This window comes from Pelodiscus sinensis, chromosome 10 (genome assembly GCF_049634645.1).
Source record: "Pelodiscus sinensis isolate JC-2024 chromosome 10, ASM4963464v1, whole genome shotgun sequence".
Classification (NCBI taxonomy): domain Eukaryota; kingdom Metazoa; phylum Chordata; order Testudines; family Trionychidae; genus Pelodiscus; species Pelodiscus sinensis.
The window spans coordinates 23,663,446-23,683,940 of record NC_134720.1 but is presented as its reverse complement, the minus strand read 5'-3'; the positions used below and the strand labels follow the sequence as shown (position 1 = coordinate 23,683,940).

Genomic DNA, 20,495 nt, shown 5'->3' with positions numbered 1-20,495 from the left:
CGTCTTATACGCCCAGTCGCCTTATATGCCGGAAAATACGGTACTTTGTATTTTCATAGCAAAGTTTCTTGTAGATAGCTCAGGGTGCTAGGCTAGATTTACCTCAATTTTACAGATACAGAAAGCAAGACATGGAAGATTTAGATGACTTGCCTAAGGTCTCACAGCAAATTCATTAGTAGAGTGGGCAAGACACTACTACCATACCCATTACACCGCCATGCTGTCACTATAGAGGATTACAGCATATTGTCTACAAGCAGGAAATATGACGAGGAAGGTTTAAAATATAAATAGGTTGGAAATTGTTGGGTTTGATTCCCTTCCATTGGAGTGGTATTGGAAGGAAGCTTTGATTTATAGTTAGTGTTAAATAGGAGAGCTGCTACTTGAAGTGTCCCAAGGGATGCGCTGAATCAGCATTTCTCCTGATTACAACCTTTAGTACCTACTTCTGCCCTTTCATGGGACCTGCTCTGGGCCACCTGTGAGAGTGGGTTTGTGGGCACATTGTGACGCCCCTGCCAATGGCATTTCTGCATCTGGGAACCATGTGGTAAGAACAAACAACCTGGGACAGAGGAAAAGTCATGACGATGGACTGAGCTGTCGACTGACAGATCTTATCTTCTATGACATTGTTGGTAAGCAACTAAGCCAATCCTTAATCAGCAAGCCTGTTCACAGATGTCACATAAAAACACACCATCAGAGAGTGCTGTGCACTCTTTTCGGATCCTATGCTTTCCTTGCAATGCCTGAATGCATTGACTCTCAAAGCACTGAGAGCCTGTGCAATAATTTGCGGCCAAAATGATCTGTCCTGAGCTATCATTTCTAAATCATGGAGAGATATGTCACATGACTTCATGTTGGCCTTTAAGATATCTTTATAACACTTATACTGACCACCAATAGAGTGCTTCCCCTGAACAAACTGGCCATACAAAACCATCTTCAGTATCTGTGTATCATCCATCTTCATAATGTGACCAATCCAGCAAAACTGTTCATGAGCATTAATTCCATGCCCATGACACCACACAGCTTAAGGACATCTGTGTTTGGAATTTTGTTCCACTAATTTACATGGGCAGTCTTCCTGAGGCAGCACATATGGAACTAGTCAAGTTTTGAAATGTGGTGGTGATATGTGGTCCATGACTCAGAGCCGTACAAAAGAATACTCAAGACAACTGCTTGATAAACTGCTGCCTTCATATGAAGTTTAACACCCTGGTCCTTCCATCGGTGTTGATGAGTCTTCCAAGGCAGTGCTGGCTTTAGCTAGACAAGCAGTTACATCATCATTGTTTAAACAAGAAGATAGTAAGCTTCCCAGGTAGCAAAACTTGTCAACAGCCTTAAGGACAGAATCAGTAGTCATAATCACTGGAGGGCTGGGCTCTTACTGAACAGTCTGAGGCACAGCTTCTAGAGGCTCACTGTGAGTCCAAAACAGTAAGCAGAGATAGCTTCTGTACATCGTTGACTGAATGAGCTGACAATGCATAGCTATCAGCAAAGCAAACAGGTCATGGATAGTTGTAGTGAATACTTTGGTGTGAGCCCGAAGTCTTCAAAAGTTGAAAATTCTGCCATCAGTTTGGAACTGAATGGATGTGCCCAACTTGCAGTCTTTGAAAGCAACTAACCATATCATCAAAAAGTAGATGCTGAACAGAAGAGAACCATTTGAGACCTCAAAAAGAACCAACATCTCTCCAGAGGATGCAACCCAGCATACCATCAGGAAAGGACCAAACTGTATTGATTAAATTTTTCAGGGGAGCAAATTTGTCCAACTGCCTTCCAACTCCATGTCTGTTGACCACATCAAATGCCTTGGTCAGGTCGATAAAAATAATGTTAAAGTCATGTAGAGAACCCGATGTTGCTCTCTACACTTCTCTTGGCTCTGCATGGCTTTGAATACCATGTTGGCAGTGCCCAACAAGCATGAAATCCACTATAACTTTCTGGAATGATAGCATTTGTTAACTATGAGTGCACATAAACACATGTAGCCTTAGTATTTACTGAACTACTGGAAAGTACTCAGAATATGGTGATAAGCATGGTATGAGACTTTCTATAGGAAGAACAGAATAATGAATCAGGTCTATCATCTGTATGGTGATGATTTTCTTTATAATCCATTTGATTTATCACATAAATAAGCAAAGTCAACATTGAATCTGAAGTTGCTTTTGCTGGTGTAAAAACAAGAGTAGATTAGCTGATGTGAAATGGCGTGCGTTAGAATCAGTACGCATGTGCTGTAAATTTGATTGTTAATGTCCCAGGAAGAGGTTCACCACAACAACTTGATTTCAGGATATGAAAGAACTCAAGCTGAACTTTTACAAGGAACTGTCAGTGCTGTTGGTCAATCAACACATAATAATTGTTCATAAACCTTACGGTCTGGCAGATGAGTTGCCAACAATTCTTCCAAACTTTGATAAACAAAGCAGAACTTAGTGGCGACACAAGCTTCCATCAGTGATTAAAAATGTTCCCAAAGTATTACTTGGGCAACTAGAATGAAACATATCAGTGACATTTCAAAAGAATTACATGAAAAAAATGAGCATGTTGCTACCTCCCAAGAATATAAATTTGAAATTAAAGCTGGCTGGACTAACCCACAGGTTAGTTTTCATCTTCAAAAGCATGACATTAAAAATCCCCACAGGAATCAAATTCACTAGGAGCTGCTGGACAAAGTAGGGATATCTGTAGATATTGTTAGCACATGACAAGATTTTTTTTCCTGCAAATAGGAAAACTGGCCTTTTGGTGACTATATTGGACTTCCAGAGACCATGAGATGATGAATAGTGCACATCAGCACTCGAACAGCAGCAGGTCCATGAAGACCAGGATACACACAAACTCTTTGCTAACTAGTAGGCAATTAGGAAACATTGTCAGTAGGAGCAGGAGCCATTTTTATTTCCCTATCCTTTCTCCTCTGAGGGGAACCTTTTCACTGTATTAGCAGAATCAAAGCTGTGCTCTGTATTTCCTGTGATTAAACATTCAGTACTTAGTTCTCTTTAGTTCTGATTCTATTTATTTCATATTTACAAACAATTGGGAAGGATTTTTTTCTGTGCTGTTTTGGTTTGTTTCTGGGATTATCAGAGGAGAAAACATAATTGGAGATTAGGTGTCTGCATGTTGGTCATGGATAGATTGATGGGTGCCCAGGTTAGAGTGATCTAGTCTGTTAGGTCATTTTATTGTTTATTTTGGGATATAAAGCCTAAGGTATTTACCTAATTGATAGCTGTTTGTTAGACTGGGGCCCCTTATGGTAGAACTTGGTGATTGTGATTTCCTTTCCCAGAAACTTGGAGATGGGTTTGAGGACACAGGTAGGGAGATCAGTGAAGGTGTGAGTAGTGGTGCTATCATGATGATATGGAGATGATCCCAAAGTAATTTTTCAATAGGAAATAAACTAGCAGCACTTGTGACTCAGCTCAGAATAGGCAGTGAGCCAGATTCCTGATGATGTTACTTTTTAGCAGAGGGAGGTTATGGCTTCTAAAGCAAGGGGAAGTTTGCAAAGCAAGGTTATGGCTTCTAAAGAAGAGGAAGTTTTTTTTTTATTAAAGTCCCCATTCTCTTTGCCTTTCCCATACTGAGTCAGCAATTTAACACCCTGGGCTCTCAAATTAAAGCCTGCAATGACCTTGCTATGTTGATTTATTAGCCCAGAGAAATATAGAAAAAGGAGCCTCTCTAGCCTTACTCCCTCCTTCCACCATGAATAAGTCTGTCCTTTCCTAACCTTTGTATCATTTGAGAGCTGTAGTTTGGGGGTTACATCTTACTAGCAGGGTACAATTTGTATGTGAGCCTTTACATTTTTAGGTACACAGATACCATCCCTGCAGTGAGTTATTTCATGAAACCAAATGTAGCCTCAGCCTTTACTCTAGTTAAAACTCTGCATCAGTGTTTTACTACCACACTGTACAGAACAGTTTCTTAGTGATGACAGAAAAATTATAACATTTATACTCTTACGCATGACAACTACTAAATGTGACAGAGTGACATCAGGTGCCAAATAAATTTTCCATCCCTAGTCAATTTCATTTTGAGATGAGCTACACCAAATGGTCGGTTTAATCGAGGGGGTAAATGGAATATTTCATCAAATATTTGAGTTGGTCCAGGATTTCCCTAAATAACGTATTTTAATTTTCTGCACTGAAAATTTCTTAGGGCTTGACGCTCCTCTGATTGAAAGCAATAGGAGTTTTGCCATTGAATTAAAAGGAAGGAAGAACGGGACTTTTCTGCTTACCCCAATGTCATTCATCTACTCTCCTGTTGCTGTCATATGATGGGTCAGCAATTCCGTGTTCTCAGCCCACTGTCAATCAGTAATTGGATGTAGGTCCACCAACAGGAGGGGGCAAAAAGGGCAACTGCTCCAGGGCCCAGTGCTCCTGGCCACTGTCACTGATACTGCAGCAGTGGCAGTGGCTGAAGTCCTAGACACTTTAAATCACTGCTGGTTCCCTGGGCAGTTTGCTCCAGGTGGCACTTAGGGCTGCCGGGCTAGCCCCTAACCCTGGAGTGGGCAAGCTCCTGTCAGTGGGCTGGATCTGGCCCACCTACCTCTTTTATCCAGCCCACGTGGCAGATCCTGGCCCCACCCCCTAACGTGTTGCTTGGGAGTCAGGACACACGAGCCCTTTCAACTCAGTCTACTTAAAGGGTTTGCACCTTCCCCGTGGCTGCCAGGAAATGGAATTCACAGGGAAGGTGCAAGCCCTTTAAATAGAAGCAGTTGACAGGGCTCTAGCATCCCCAGCTCCCAGGCAATGCACTAGCAGCAAGCCCTTTAAATAGCAGGAATTGAAAGGGCTTGCAGTGCCCATTCCCCGCTAACATGATGCCTGGGAACCTCAGGGGAGGTGCGAGCCCTTTCAACTCCTGCTATTTAAAGGTCCCACCCATTCTATCTGAGGTCCCGCCTCTTCCAGGGCAACCTATGACCACTTAAAAAATGTGTGAAGTGGTCCCACCTTCCAAAATTATTGCCCAGCCTTGCCCTAACCCCACCTCTTCCACCCAAGCCACTGGGGGCTTGGAGCCAACTGCTCCCCCCAACCTTGCTCCAGGCCCGGCAATTCTGTTGGCCCCTCTGAATGGATACATTACATCCTGGAATTGCTAATTCAAGGGCTGAAAAGTCACACTAGTGAGAAACAGCCTTGATTATATTATAACCAATGTAATGTGCATTTTTCCATTTGCAAACCATCCAACTTATGTTTTAGACCCTGTCTGTTTTCAAGTAGTTTTACAGAATACAGTGCACTGATTGGTACTACTGCCTATTCCACTTTGCACTGCTTTTCACTGCCAGAACTTTCTCTGGACGTGAATTCCATCTGGCTTTTGGAGTGACTGATGCTAAGATGTAGCATCGACAAGTGCATTTGCAATTCCTGGGTACAGTTTCCAAGCATCTCGATTTAGATAGAAACTGCCCAATATACAAGAACATTTTAATTTTTCCTGTCAGGATTAGGCCAAATTAGAGCCCCCACCACTGGACGTTAAGCATTAATAGCCAGCTTCAGCCAAGTCAACCTAAGAGAGGCTGAGAATCAGGGCAGCTATTTGAAAGGACAAGAAAGATGTGGTCCCAAAGATGGAAAATTGTCTACAATTGGAGTGAGATGCTGATCAGCATGTCACATATGACATCAAAGTGGTCTCAAAACTTGCAATGAAACAGAAGGGTCTGATGAGTGAAAATGAACACAAATATTTGAGGTGCAGTACAGGAAGATAAAGGATGAAAATATGGATTTAGATTTCATTATAGATCAGAATTTTGCAACTCAGTCTATAAAAGGTCTCCATTTCCCATTTTGAAATATTTTGATGCAGAATTTTTTTGGAGTGGGATAAAGAGTGTTTTTGCAATTAAATGCAAATATGGCTTTTAGCCTGTAGTCCACTGAGCCACAGAAAACTCCAATCTGCCTTCAACACTTTTAGTTCTCAGACTGTTTAATTCAGGGGTTCTCAACCCTGGGGTCAGGATCATTCAGAGCAGCCATGGTCAACCTGAGTCTTGTGAGCCGCATGCGGCTCACGAAGCCCTCCCCCCCCACCCCGGTGACTCATAAGCTGCCCCTGTGCACCCAAAAACGTCCCTCTCCTCCCGGCTCCCTGACATGAAAGATGTAGAATTAAAGATGGCGTCGGGAGCCTGCTGTGGCCAAAAAGCCTCAAAATGCATTTAAATGTGTTTTGTTTTGTTTTTGCTCGACCAAACGCAACCGGGGGATCCTCAGAGGATCACAAGGTAATTAGATGTGAGGGAGCTGCAAGCTGTCAGCCTCCACCTCAAATCCTACATTTTATACAGCATTTATAATGGTGTTTAATACATACAAAATGTTTTACATTTATAAAGGGTGGGGCATTCTCAGAGGCTACTATATGAGAGGGGTCATCAGTACAAAAATTTGAAAACCACTGATTTCATTCCTAAACACCAAGAAGTGCTCTGCAGGTTACCTGTGGCTGACAGACTCTGGCTTGAGAAACACTAAATAAGACAGCACGAACTACTGAATAAAAATAGCACATCTAAGAGCTAAAAAGTGGAAAAGGGAGAGGAAAACATACACTATATAAAAGAAGCATACTAAGATTTCCACTGAAGGCCCACTCACAAGCAGAGTAGTTAAAAAAGGCTTTGTAAGTTATTGTTGTTCATTTCCTCAATGCATTGCAGGGCTCAAGTCAACATACCCATGGGCCAATGACTGTATCGTGGATACCTGGAGAATAAAACCCCAAAGGAGTTTATTCTAGGAGACAACATTCAGCTACATTAGCAGGATTTCCAGCAACAATAATGCTTGTTAATGGCTATGGCATTAAAGCTCATAAAATGTTTAGAAAAGCTGACCTGAGGGAAGGTTAATAAAACTGGCCATGTTTAGGTTATGTCTGCTCTGTCCTGCTGTTTGGACTACAGAAGTATGAATAGTGTGTTCTCTGCATAAACACTACAGGCGTGACCTAAAGACTTCCTAGTTCACATGAATATAGTCCTGTTTGAAGAAGACTCCACTACAGAAAGGATGTGGATACATTGGAGACAGGGATTTGGGCTTATTTAGTCTGCAGAAGAGAAGAGTGAGGGGGGATTTGATAGCAGCCTTCAGCTTCCTGAATGGAGGTTCCAAAGAGGATGACGAGAGGCTGTTCTCAGTAGTGACGGATGGCAGAACAAGGAGCAATGGTCTCAAGTTACAGTGGGAGCGGTCTAGGTTGGATATTAGGAAAAAACTATTTCACTAGGAGAGTGGTGAAGTGCTGGAATGGGTTATTTAGGGAGGGGGTGGAATCTCCATCCCTAGAGGTTTTTAAGTCTCAGCTTGGCAAAGCCCTGGCTGGGATTGGTCCTGCTTTGGGCAAGGGGCTGGATGTGATGACCTCCTGAGGTCTCTTCCAGCCCTATGATTCTATGATTCTAAATGTTAACTTGGAACAGTGTCTGCAAAGGGGAGCTACTGTGCAGCACTTTGGTGGGCACTGCAAGACTCACACCCAAAGTTTTAATTGCAGTAGAGTGTAGACAAGTCCTTGGCTCCAAGAAAAGAAAACTTGGTCCTACTGATGTGGGATCTTCGAATATGTTAAGTGCTGTTATAAAAAGGACAATTACCATATTAAGTTAGAGATTCAGAAAAACTTACTTAAAGGACCATTACGTATCAAAATGAGTTACCTAGGGAGATTGTGCAATCCCCATAATTGGAAAAAAGGTTAAACAGGCATCTTCTTAAGGACTGTTCAGGTAAACTTGGTCTTGCCTTAGCATAAGGGGCTGGTTTAGATTATCTGTCCAAGTCCCTTGCAACCTTACATTGCTATGATTCTGATGCCTACTTTTCTTTTGCAGTAACCTTGAATTCCAAACATAAAACAACCGATTAACCCATTTCAAGGCATTACCACTCTGTTTAGCAAAGAGCCCAAGTGATAAACCTTAGATCATATGGTTAGAATTCTTTTTCTATGATTAAATCATACAGATAAGTCATTAATTTAAAGCTACTTAAAAATAAATCTTGACCATATCCCTTGCCCTCTGGATTTTTCCACTCTGAAAAAACTGGCATTTTGTCAGGAAGAAGGGAGTGACGTTTCTGTTTAGAAAAGAGTGCTTAAGAGATTTGTGTGGTTAGCTGGGAATTAAAAAAGTAAGCAGTGGGTTTTTCCTTATCCTTTTGTAAAGCTTTGCAATACTCTAGTGGCAAGATAAGAAAGAACTATGAGTCCTTGCAGAGACATCTCCCTCTGCTATGTGAATGCTAGAGTGATGCTGCCATTTTCAAATTTTTCCATAATCAAAGTAAAACTCTGTAATCTCATTTAATACACATAACATAAGGAAGTCTGCCCCCATCTGGTTTGGTGCATTTAATTTATTGCTATTAATGCAAAAATAGTTTAAGCCAATTAATTGAAAAGATTGAATCTGCAATGAAGACATCATAATTTATTTGTAAACCTTTGAAATGTTAACTCTTTTCATGCCTGTAATGCATATTACACATTTTACAGTTTGATTCTGAGATGTCGTATATATTTACTTCATGTAAAAACGTGAAAATGAACGCATGCATCCAACTCTAAATAGATATATTAGTTCCATGATTAGGTGTTCCATTCAGCAGTACAAGTTCCTACACAGTTTGAAGACTATGACTGCACATGCAGCTGAACAAGTGCCAGCAGACAACTGAAAACAACCTACTGATCCTTTCCACTGTAATGGAAATAATTATGTTTCCCTGGAGCGAGCTGTGCAGACGCAGGATCATTCTGCTTGTGTGATCGACAGGGTCTATGTAATCCAAACTTGAAGAAAGGAATCTTTTACAGTGTAATGGCAGACCCCAGATGATCTAAAGTCCCCAGAGGGCTTGATGCAAACAGTAGGAAGCCAGATGTATTTCAGAGTGAATGCACGATAGATTGTGTAACAGAAACATCACTGATATTCATGCAAATGCATGCATAGAATGCTCTGCAGTATGTACTTTTATTTAACAGCTCCAAGAATGCAGGGCTTGTGTTAGTACTAAAGCTCATTGTGAGCCTCTCTTCTGATGGAAGGCAGATAATGCAAGGATGATGATGGAAAGAGACCAAATGAAGAGGATGAAACTGGATGAATTTGAAAATATATGTGGCAGGACATTCTAAGGTGCATATCAGACGTGTGTGTGTGTGTGTGTGTGTGTGTGTGAGAGAGAGAGAGAGAGAGAGAGAGAGAGAGAGAGAGAGAGAGAGGCTATGTTTAGACTGCAGGTAATGCGTCCGCATTTTCAGAACAGTTTCAGATGCGTTCTTTTGGCATCCTGGTATTCCTCTCAGTGAGAGAAATAAGGGATGCTCTGAAAGTGGAGGGTTTTACAAAATATGGCCCACTGTAGATGGGCCAAATTTTAGAAAAGCCTCTTCTGAAAAAAAAAGTGGAAAAAGAACTACAGTCTAGATGTAACCAGAGAGAGAGAGAGAGTTTCGAGGCAGACAGACATGTTCAACAGCTCTGGGAATATACAGGCTCTTGTCCAATGTAGTGCTGGGAATGAGTCTTGATCTACAGAGCACCTGGAATTTGCACAGCCGAAAACTCAATACGTATGAGCCCAAATTACAATGCCTTTGGATGTGAGCCTACAAGCTGCTGAGCATTTTCAACTTTCACATGTTTTAAGTTGTAGATATGCAGAAATCCAAAAGGATAATTCTAATCAGTCAAAAAAAATCCCCAAAATAAACCTTTGAGAAAATAACTGATATTTTCACCAAATAAAATAGTTTCCTGGCTATTTAAGTCTCTCATTATAAAAAGAATATTGTTGATTGAGTTTTGGAAACTTTTCACATTTTATGCAGTGATGCAAGACCTCTCTAATGTGAGGCCCACTGGTTGGAGGCCTGACTGGGAATGAGTTCATGAGAATTGCTGAAAGACAAATGGAGCAATATGGACAGATGATGCAATGGTGTGCTGACCAACACTTGAGTCCCAGAGGCCTTGCACTCTGTCTACAAAGAACACACCCTGGACCCTGCTAAGGTGCAGATGCTAAAGTCGGCCTTAATATGGAAGGGGTGGGCTCTGAAACAATCATATCCCCAGCAAAATAATAATAATGCGCCACTTTAGAAATCACTTCCTGAACTCTGAAAGATGAAATTGAAGAAGGAAACATAACCATTCCTTCAGGTTGTCCTCATCTTGCTGACTGCCTCTCATGACTTAAATGGAAGTCTGCAGTCATTAACAATGTATTGCATTCAATATGATAAAGTGGGTTTTGCCCCATCTAAGGTGCCACAGGCCTACCTATTTTTAAAGTTACAGACTAATATGGCTACCCCTCTGAGACATGTATTGTTTTGACTGTGGTGGAGATTGTGTTCTATATTTGCCTTTTGCATTTGGCTATATATTCAATGTGCACAGGTGCTTTGCAAATCTTTTTCTAACATTATATGCTGCTTTTCTCTGTTGTCATATAGATCTGGAGGATTCATAGGCTGGCTGTTACACTTGCATAAGATTTGTGGAAAGCTGCACTGCAATTCCACTATTGGCTGCATAGTTTGAGTGAAGCAGCGATAGCACCAGAGCCTCAAAACTGCTTATGCACGGCTCTCACTCATAAAAAATGATGGCAGTGCAGCTAAAGGGTTGCAGAGCCTGACAGCAGTTTAGCCATAAGTATAATCAAGCACAAGCCATATGAGACATCATGGTTAAAACCTGCTTACTGTAAGTCAGAACTGGAGAGTGTCTCTCAGAGATGTGTCAGAAGGGTAACTGTGTTAGTCTAGATCTTTAAAAATAAGGAGGAGTCCTATGGCACCTTAGAGACTAACAAATATATTAGATCATGAGCTTTCATTGGTAAAACCCATTTCATCAGATGAGTGGGAGTGGATTACAGAATCCAGAGTACAAACAACAGAAAAAGAAGTTATCTGTCATCTGTAGGACCAGTGTTAATGAAGCTAATTTAGTCGGGTTGGATGAGTCTCATTCATAGCAGGTGATGTGGAAATACAAATGTGAAAGGCAAGGAAGCTGGCTTTGTGGTGCGTTAATCACTTAAGGTCTGTATTCAAGCATAAGTTGATAGTGTTGAAGTTATAAAAGAACTCCATTTCAGATGTCTCCCTTTGTAGTCAGGTGATAAAATTTCTTTGAAGAAAAATGGCTACTTTAAAATTAATGAATGAATGTCCAAGGAGTCTTAGAGACATGATAATCAAAGATCCAGTAATCCTCACTCGGTATATGTGAAGTGCTTCTCTCATAGTAGTGAAATAGCACCAGTGCTACCAGAAATACTATTTAAAATTAACATTACAAATACAGAAAAAAAACCAAATTGAAGACTGAAATATTAGTATTGTCAAATTGTAGATAAAGTGTGCGATCACACAAATCATTTGTATCTTCAGATGTTATGTTCTTCATCCTCAATAGTTCTCCTTACAAGTGCATAGCAGTGGGGAAAAGATGAAAGTGGAATGGCAAAATGTTCTTTCTGCTGGGACAAAGAAGTCTTCCTTCAAGAACTCTTGCTCTTCTTTGGATAGTTGTTCCAGTAGCAGTTCACACAGAGGTTACCCTCAGATTCTCGGGTGCCAGCCTTACATGCACCCATGCAGCAGGAACCTCCCCCCGCCCCCGCCAGGGACAGGAGCAGAGGCCAGCAGAGACCAGGATGCCAATTATAGGTCTGACATGTACTTAGTTCTCCATATCAAATGGTAAAAGGAACTGGATTGCTCAACTCTAGCAGCTTACTCTGTGTCTTTGATTACTGCTGCTCCTGTGATGCACAAATAAAGGCTAAACATTTTGTTATCTGTAAACATGTGAAAATGTGGCTTCTTATCCTTTACCAGACCCATACGGGGCATTCAGGCTGGAAGTACTAAAGAATGAAGTATATTTTAAGAGCTTCCTGAATGGGGCCAATGTCCACACCCATCATCTGCCTGCCAGAGCTTGATCCTGATGTAGTTATGAAATCATAGACTGTTACCCTTTAGAAATATGTGACCCAAAAATCTCTTAATGCTAATAAAGTGATGGAGAAGAACCTGCTGACTATGGCATATACATTCAAGTTAATCTAAGATGTCATGGGAAATCTCGAAGGAAAGCCATTGTCACATGGGTCATAAAGTCAGCAAAACCCATTTCTTCAGATGACTTGAGTATTAAAATTCTCCAGTCATCTGAAGAAATGGGTTTTGTCCATGAAAGATCATGATACCATCAACCTGTTTTGTTGGTCTTTAAGGTGCTTCTAGAATATTTGTTGTTTTTTAAGTTTTTCTAGTTACAGACTAACTCTGGTTTTGACTAACTAGTTTTTGGTCATAAAGGGTATGTCTAGACTACATGGCTTCATCAATGGAACCATGTAGATGAGTTTACTAGACATAGGAAAAAGAAGCAGCGGTAAACCTCATTTCACAAGGCATAACGGAGCGGTCGACAAGAGCTTCCCTTGTCAACCACGGAGCATCCAGACTGCCCTGCTGTGCTGCCAAACAGCTGATCGGCACAGCGTGGTGGACATTTTGATGTAAATGAAGCGGTGATTATTTAAATCGCTGTTTCCTTTTCCTATGTAGTCTAGACATACCCAAAGAGTGTGTGTGTGTTTGTGTGTGTGTAAAAATATGCTCTTTTAGTCTGGAGAGGGAGGGAGGGTCACCAGAAAAGTTGAAAGCCAGATATTCTGACAGACAAGCTGCCTGTGTCTAGACTGGCAAGTTTTTCCGCAAAATCAGCTGCTTTTGCGGAAAACTTGCCAGCTGTCTAAACTGGCTGCTTGAATTTCCACAAGAATACTGACTTCCTACTGTAAGAAATCAGTGCTTCTTGTGGAAATACTATGCTGCTCCCGTTTGGGCAAAAGCCCTCTTGCGCAAATCATTTGTGCAAGAGGGCCAGTGTACACAGCACAGTACTGTTTTGCGCAAAAAAGCCCCAATGGCTAAAATGGCAATCGGGGCTTTTTTGCGCAAAGGCGCATCTAGATTGGCACGGACACTTTTCCGCAAAAAGTGGTTTTGCAGAAAAGCGTCCATGCCAATCTAGATGCTCTTTTCCGCAAATGCTTTTAATGGAAAAGTTTTCCGTTAAAAGCATTTACGGAAAATCATGCCAGTCTAGACGTAGCCGCTATGTTTAACCATCTGTGGGTTTACATATAAGCTTAGGGTTCTCTCATTCACAATAAAACTCCTATCACCAGCGTGAACTGAATGCAAATGAAGGATGGTAAGTGAAGGATTGAAAGATACAGGAAGAGCAACACAGCGGGGGAGAGAAGAACCTTATGTTTAATTTAAATCAAAGGTTTGCTTTACTGTATTTGAGGGGCAGAGAGGGTACCCTCCAGTAAGGAAATAAAAGGACAGCCAATTTGCTTAATGAAAAAAGGGGTCTCAACCAGGTTTGACTGACAATACTGAAGAGAACTTTGGGTGACATAAGCTCCTTTAAATAAGCAGTAACTTGTGAAATTAAAGTCTTGTCTCTAGAAAGCATGTTATGATTTTATTTTATATGTATGCATTTATTTCCAGTAGTCTTACTCATACTTAAATCTCTATTCTTTGAAAATAATCTCATTCTTGTTTTCATATGCTGGGTCTTAAGAGATGGTCCTGAGCTGAACTAGGCAAGCTGGTGTGTACTGTTGCCTTGGATAAAGGATATTGCAGGGACCATTGTTCTAAGTATATGGTAATTGGTGTGTGTGCCTATAGCTATATGTTGGATGAGATCAAGGACTGTGGGGACCTGGAAGCTAGTGCTTATGCTGTTGGGGGCATTGGATCAGTAGTAAGACCAGGTAGAAGTGAGTTTCCTCATAGTCCTGGGAATCCGTCGGGAGTGTCACTATGTGTATGTGTTTGTAGGACATTATTCAGCCAACCCTTTGCTAAGCACTCTCCTATGGATTCTGGAGGCAGTCTGTCTTTCTGCTTTCATAGCGATGAATGAAAAACATAAGGAAAGTTTCTAATAACTCAATTAACAGTTTCTCCATATCTCCATCATGTTTTTTCCCCTGTGTATATCAGTATTTAATTGCATCCACACAGAAACCTCTTTAGAAAGCCTTTCAATACAGGTCTTGCATTTTAGGTCAATGAAAAGTAAACAATAATTTGTCGTTTGAAGTTTTCATTTCATGGTTGGGCTATTGCAGACATAAGACAATAAAAATACTGGAATCAGTTACTAATCAAATAATCAAACAGGAAATCCTTCTCTGGAGTGCACTATCAAGGGTTATGGTCTTGGCTAGCAAATTTACCTCATGTTTATTACAAGCCCAACTGTCTGTAATCCCTGGCAGTGTTTTTGGGAAATTATATTTGCTATTCTCAGTTAATAGTGAGTTAAGATTTACATATTACAGTTGTACAAAAAATTTCCATATAACTGGTCTTTACTATCTGTTTTGCTCTTTATGCATGTTTTTAGAATGGGAGAATAAAAATCAATGACTTTTAAAAAATGATTTTTTGGAATTTAAGCAAATTTAAATTTAAAATAAATATGAGTTTATTTAAAAAATCTTACTAAATTGGCAATCTATATTAAGGCCTACACTTTATATAATCTATTAAACTTATTTAAATGAAATACAAAAAATAATATTAAGCAGTGCATGTTTGCTGACCTGTTTTTAAGGACAGTCAAAGGAAAGAACAGGTAGAAGTCACTGTCTGTGATCACCTAGAATCAGAGCTTTTTGAAATGCTAAATCAGTTTTTAACAATAACATGCTCTTCTATAGGTATAGAGAGAATATTTACTTCATTTCAATTTATTAAATTAGTGCAGTACAATGACAAGTTCTCAGTTTTGAATGGAGCCAATTGGGCATTGAAAAAGAAGGAAAACTTGTTTTCTACTTCCAATCTCTGAATAAAAAAACCCATTTGAGAGACGAGTATGCTAGTTTAAAATGTTGAAGGAGATGGTGACTGGAAACAATTAATTTAATCCATTTATTGCAGATAATAATTTTTTTTTAAAATAAATGAGTTAGTTTTAAATGAAAAATGTTTTGATACATTTTAGATACATTTCTTTTCTCATGTAACGAGCACATTTCAGTTAGGGTTAAGTAATAAGAATAATAGCTGGTTTGTGCTTTTTAAATTTAATTTGTATTCCCATGCAAATGGAGCTGGGCACAACTCATAAATAAAAAAATTAATCATTTAGTAAATAAGAACTGCACCATGCATCATTGTCTAACATAAAATTGTAAAAATTAAGAACCTGAATAAATGTAAGTTAAGTCATAAAATTGCATATATTATTGCATCCCTCTTGCATCAAGTGGCAAAAGGGAGTACCAAATTTAGCATAAAGATTGTGTTTAGTTGCAAGTCAACACGTTCTAATGGTTACCAACTAAGAGAATAAGCCTTTCTTTAGGAAAATAAATAAGTCAAATCATAATTAAAATTGTTAATTTAAATCAACTCACCTTAACTCCAGGGGCGGCCAGTGAGTATAGGATGACTCAGCCATTGCCTAGGGCGCCGCCTTCAATGGGATGCCCGATGATAACATCACGCCATTGATGGCCGTGCAGGCGGGGACATCAATCGTGCATTTCACCTGGGGCGCCAGCCGCTGCAGCCTGCCTCGGGCTGCCCTGCTTAACTCTGTTTTTTATAAATGAGTTTGAGATTTAATGGGTAGGCTGTTACATGGCTTCTGGAGACTCTAATGTAAAATTTTCTGTAAATACATAGGAATATAAAAGAGGCAAACAAATTTCAAAAGCCCCAAAAATCAAGATCCTCAGACTCAGGGTGCGTCTAGACAGCACTCTTTTGTCGGAATAAGCTACACAATTTGCGCTATGCAAAATAAGGCACTATTCTGATAAACCCCTTAACCCTTGTAGAATGAGGTTTACAGGGATGCTCGAATAGCTTGCCCACTATTTTGGGAAATAAAGATGCGGCATTGCTATTTTGGGATACTTCTGCTACAGATACGACAGGAAAATGGAGTTGCTTTCTTATTGCATATATTCTTAAGGAGAACAATATGTGCATACACTCCCACTCCCATTCACAACAACAACCCACAAATAAATGGAGTACCAAGATATACCAGGTACATTCAGCAAACTTGGAAGTGCAAATTTCCTGAATTCATTGTGACAAATACATTTTTTTGAACAATGAATGATGGGAGGCTTGTTTTTGTCCTTTTTCCGGATAGTCATCATTCATTACTGTTCTGTTAGTATTGCTGTAAACAGACATTTAGCTATTTGCTTGTTGTCCTTTTTCAGTTCCCCTTTTGAATGAATCGTTTGGAGACTGACACTTCTTCATTTTTGAAATCCTAGAAACTAGCAGTGGTCCAAGTCAGATCCAATATCCACGATGAAGTAAAAATTCAGGGCATATTGATCTATTTATAGCCAGTAGTATTGAGATACTGACTGTCAGGGCTGTTCCCCACTCTGGCACTCTAAGTGCAGAAGGTGGGGGCCCATGAGATACCTTAAATACTTTGCCTCTATAGGTTTCTGCTTACAAAAACTCCCCAACATCGTAGATTTCCTGCCCATGGGAGGTAGCTTCCACCATCAAGTGTAAAAACAAACTCCCGTCTTCTGAAACCCAGGAAGAAGCACTTGAACTTCTTCCAGAAGTGTACCTCCCTCCTCCCCAAGCCCTTTTACCACAAGAGAGAAAAAGCAGAAAAAAACCCCTGCAATCTCTGATAGCTGACCTCTCAGTTTAGGCATGCATACACAGTCCTTGTGCTACTTTCCAGGACATAAGAAGAAAATCATCACCTTAAAAAAGGTGATTTTAATTAACAAAGCAAAATATATACTTAATAAAGCATACTCCTGGTGCAGCTTAGACATAGTGAATGGGAGTGGGTGTGTATGCACATAAATTTAGCACTGAGAAATGTAACCAAACAACAAAACAAAGAAAAATAACCTGATCATGACTAAATAGACATTTCTCTATTTTATCACAATCCATACTGACCTGTTCTTCAAGGCCCAGTCCATTCCCAGGCCCAATATTCCTTGTAGGCATGATAGTTCTGTATGATCATTCTTGTATCTTGCTTCCCCCAGCCCCTAGCTTAAAACACACACAAAGGAAAAAGCAGGCAGGTATAGCTTTCAATTTAAATTTCAACACCTTCTGCCATTGACTTTCCTGGCTTTCTGCCAATACCTCCCAACTACCCGAGTTTAACTGACATTATATAATCGTTGTATAAGGCACAGCATTATAATTACTACTTCTTCTGTTATATCAGTAGTCCATGTTTTCCTAATTTATTTCTAGGTATGCTATGATGAAACCTTCTTAAATCATTGCGTTCAATAAGTATATCTGATGCTGACATGAAATCACTGCATTCAAAAATTGCTTTTAATACCTTGTTGTCAAGAATTTAACTACATGCATAAAGTACAACAGTTAAGCGTATTGGCGCTAGACATCCACAAATCCCTAAAAGCATAGGGCATGTTCAAAAGCTAGATCCAGATCAGGATTTCAATTATTTAAGTTGACGAGTCACTAACTAGTGCTCGATCTCCTTTGCATTCATAATCCATAGGCCTCAAAGCTCTTTAGAAAGGTGCAGAGTACACATTTAATTTTTTTCCAATTTTGAAATGTCAAATTTGAAAATAAATCAGGGAAAATGGGAATTTTCCTTTTCAACCCCCCTTTAGAACTGGCTAAAATATTTCAAATTTTGAAATTCAACGTTAAAAGCAGGAGAAAGAAAAACAGGACAATGTTTTAATAGTTTATGCAACATATACTTCTCAACTTGTGCACGTTTTTTCTTGACAGCTCCTAGTACATCATGGCTATACTTCTGAAACTTTCATACAATTTGTGCACAATCTACCTAAGATATAGTCATAACTGACTAACGTATAAAAATAAAATCAACTTTAGAACATCATATATCTCTAACTTGGTTCTACAGGTTGGACCTCCAAAAACCAGGACTCCCTTGTCCAGCAACATCACAGATGTTCCTGAAGCAGAAGTCCTAGCTAGGAGCCCCAGTGGCAAGAAGGCTGGTGGCTTGGAGCCCAGGGGTGCTTGGGCTGGGACTGGGGTAATAGAGGTGGGGCCAGGGACGCAGCAGCTGTGGCAGTCCCTGTTGCAGGGGCAGGGACGCAGCAGTCCAGGCTGTTGGGACCACAGCAGAACAACAGTGGCCAGGGCTGGCAACGGGAAGGGGAGGTGGACTGGGAGGTCAGTATCAGGGGACCTCCCCTGGTCCAGCAAATTCCCTCATTCAGGAACAGTCACATCCCACGGGTGCCAGATCAGATAGGTCTAACCTGTAATTGAAATATGATTTATGTGGAAAGTAGTAATCAAAATGTGTTCAGAGTAAATGTCATGGCTATAATGGAATATAAGTTAGATCAGGTTTTTACTGGTGTTTGGCAGACAGGAAAATAACCATGATGAGAAGCACGATGAATTACACTAGTTTCCAGAATTTAAAGGAAGAACTATGTATTGAATGCCTATAAAAGTCAGGTTCCCTGGTCATGTGCTCAGCTTAGAAAATTATGGCCTTAAACTTTTAGGCCCAATCCTCTGCCCCAGCTGAGACCTCTCAGCATGATTCCAGAGAAAACTTGGCGCAACGGTGGCTTTAAGCCACCTCAGCACTCTCAGAAAACTGAGGCCAGTATATGGTAGTCTGGTCTCTAGGTGCTAGTTAAAGCGCCCTGAAGACAACGTGTTGCTAGCTGCAAATCACTTTGAGCAGAAAGGTTCGGGCCATGTCTCCTTTGGTCTGGCCCAAACTCTGTGCACTGACCGCAGTGAGGGGTGATACTGTACAGGCACCATAGATACTCACACCCTGAATAGGATCCATCTATGCTGGGGTGATCCTCTTGAGTCTGACTAAAACAGTATGACAGTTTTGTGCTAACAAAGCAGTGCAGAGCTTCGTGTTCTTGCCTCCCCCCCTCTGAAAATTATCATGCTATTTTACCTTACTTGGAAAACTTACTTACAAAATCTGTTAGCTCTGACTGAGCACTCTTCAGTTAAGTATTATTTGCCCTTGGGAAAACAGTTAATCATTTTATAAACACGAAGGACTTATATTTTCCAATTAATCTATGTTCCTTGATGAAAATAAATTGACCAAGTATAGACTTGGTAAACTATCTACACAGCCTATCCTATACAATGCAGCAAAACATTTTATAATAGGCAAGAGTATACTAAACTATTAATTACACATACTAATAAGAATGAAAATTAGCTAGAGAGTTCATTTTATGGACTGCTGAACTCTTTTCATTATAATTAATTAAGGAAGGCCATTTAACAAAGTATTCTATGAGTGTTTTAAGATGCTAGTCATTTTTCACTATTAAGATTTCCCAAACTTTTAGTAACACACTTAATACTGTAATTGGCCACAGAAACACCCCTGAACTATATAGACTGGACCTCCCTGATCCAGCACCCTTGGGACCTGAAGGAGTTTGCTGGTTCAGGAAAGTCAATTTTGGCTATTCTGCTGGTGGACTCAGGTCCATCAGGAGACTCAACTGGGCTCCCTTCTGGGCTCTATGCCCCTACCCAGCTCTGCTGCTGGCCTGCCTCCTGGTGTGGCTCCCTTATTGGCTGCTGTTCTAGCCACTGGACTTCCTGCCACTGGGATGCCAGCTCCAGTGGGCTTACGCTGCTGGAACTAGCCCCAGCCCTGGCTGCTGGGCTCTCTGTTCCCAGACTGGCTACACTGCTAGCCCTGGCACCAGGCTTTCAGCACTTCTCCCAGTCACTGGGCCCCTGTCCCATTGCCAGCCCCTGTACTCTCAACCGGGGGTTCTCTGGCCCAGGAGCTCTGGTCTGGTAACACTCGTGGTCCTGCCAGACCATGGATGTTGTCAGTCCAGAGAGTCCCGGACCAGAGAGTTTCAACCTGTATAGCACTTCAGGAGCCAGATGGCGTCCTAATTCAGCAGACCTCCCACAGCAGAGGTTTCTGATAGATCCAGAAATTTCTTAAAAAAACCCCTAAGGACTACTAATTTTTAAAACAGATGAGCGCATCCACTATGAAATCATTTCCTCCCGCATTGTGCTGATTAGCTAAACAGTTTGTGCTACTTTCTCTTGAACAGATGGGCTACAGTTCTTCTGTAAAGTTGGTGCTACCAAAGTTGTTGCAAGGTGCAAGGTAGAGGTGTATTCACTCCTAAGGTTGTTCCAAAAATTGTGAGAGGTTAGGTTTGCTATTTAAGAAGAAACACATATTTTTCTACAGAGAAATAATTGTCCCACAGCCTCCTGTCTTACAACTTTCCCTTGTTTCCTGGAAT

The 20,495-nt window shown here is 40.6% G+C and overlaps 1 long non-coding RNA gene across 1 annotated transcript in view; it reads right to left on the bottom strand.

Annotated features, from left to right (window-relative positions):
* The window catches only part of LOC142830855 (uncharacterized), a 55,405-nt gene extending 38,174 nt beyond the window's left edge, over positions 1-17,231 (bottom strand). The window contains exons 1-2 of the long non-coding RNA XR_012906384.1: positions 17,152-17,231; positions 15,612-15,792 (exon numbers count right to left, since the gene is read on the bottom strand). This is a non-coding gene — a long non-coding RNA (uncharacterized LOC142830855). The remainder of the gene's footprint in view (positions 1-15,611; positions 15,793-17,151) is intronic.
* Between the last annotated feature and the right edge of the window lie 3,264 nt (positions 17,232-20,495).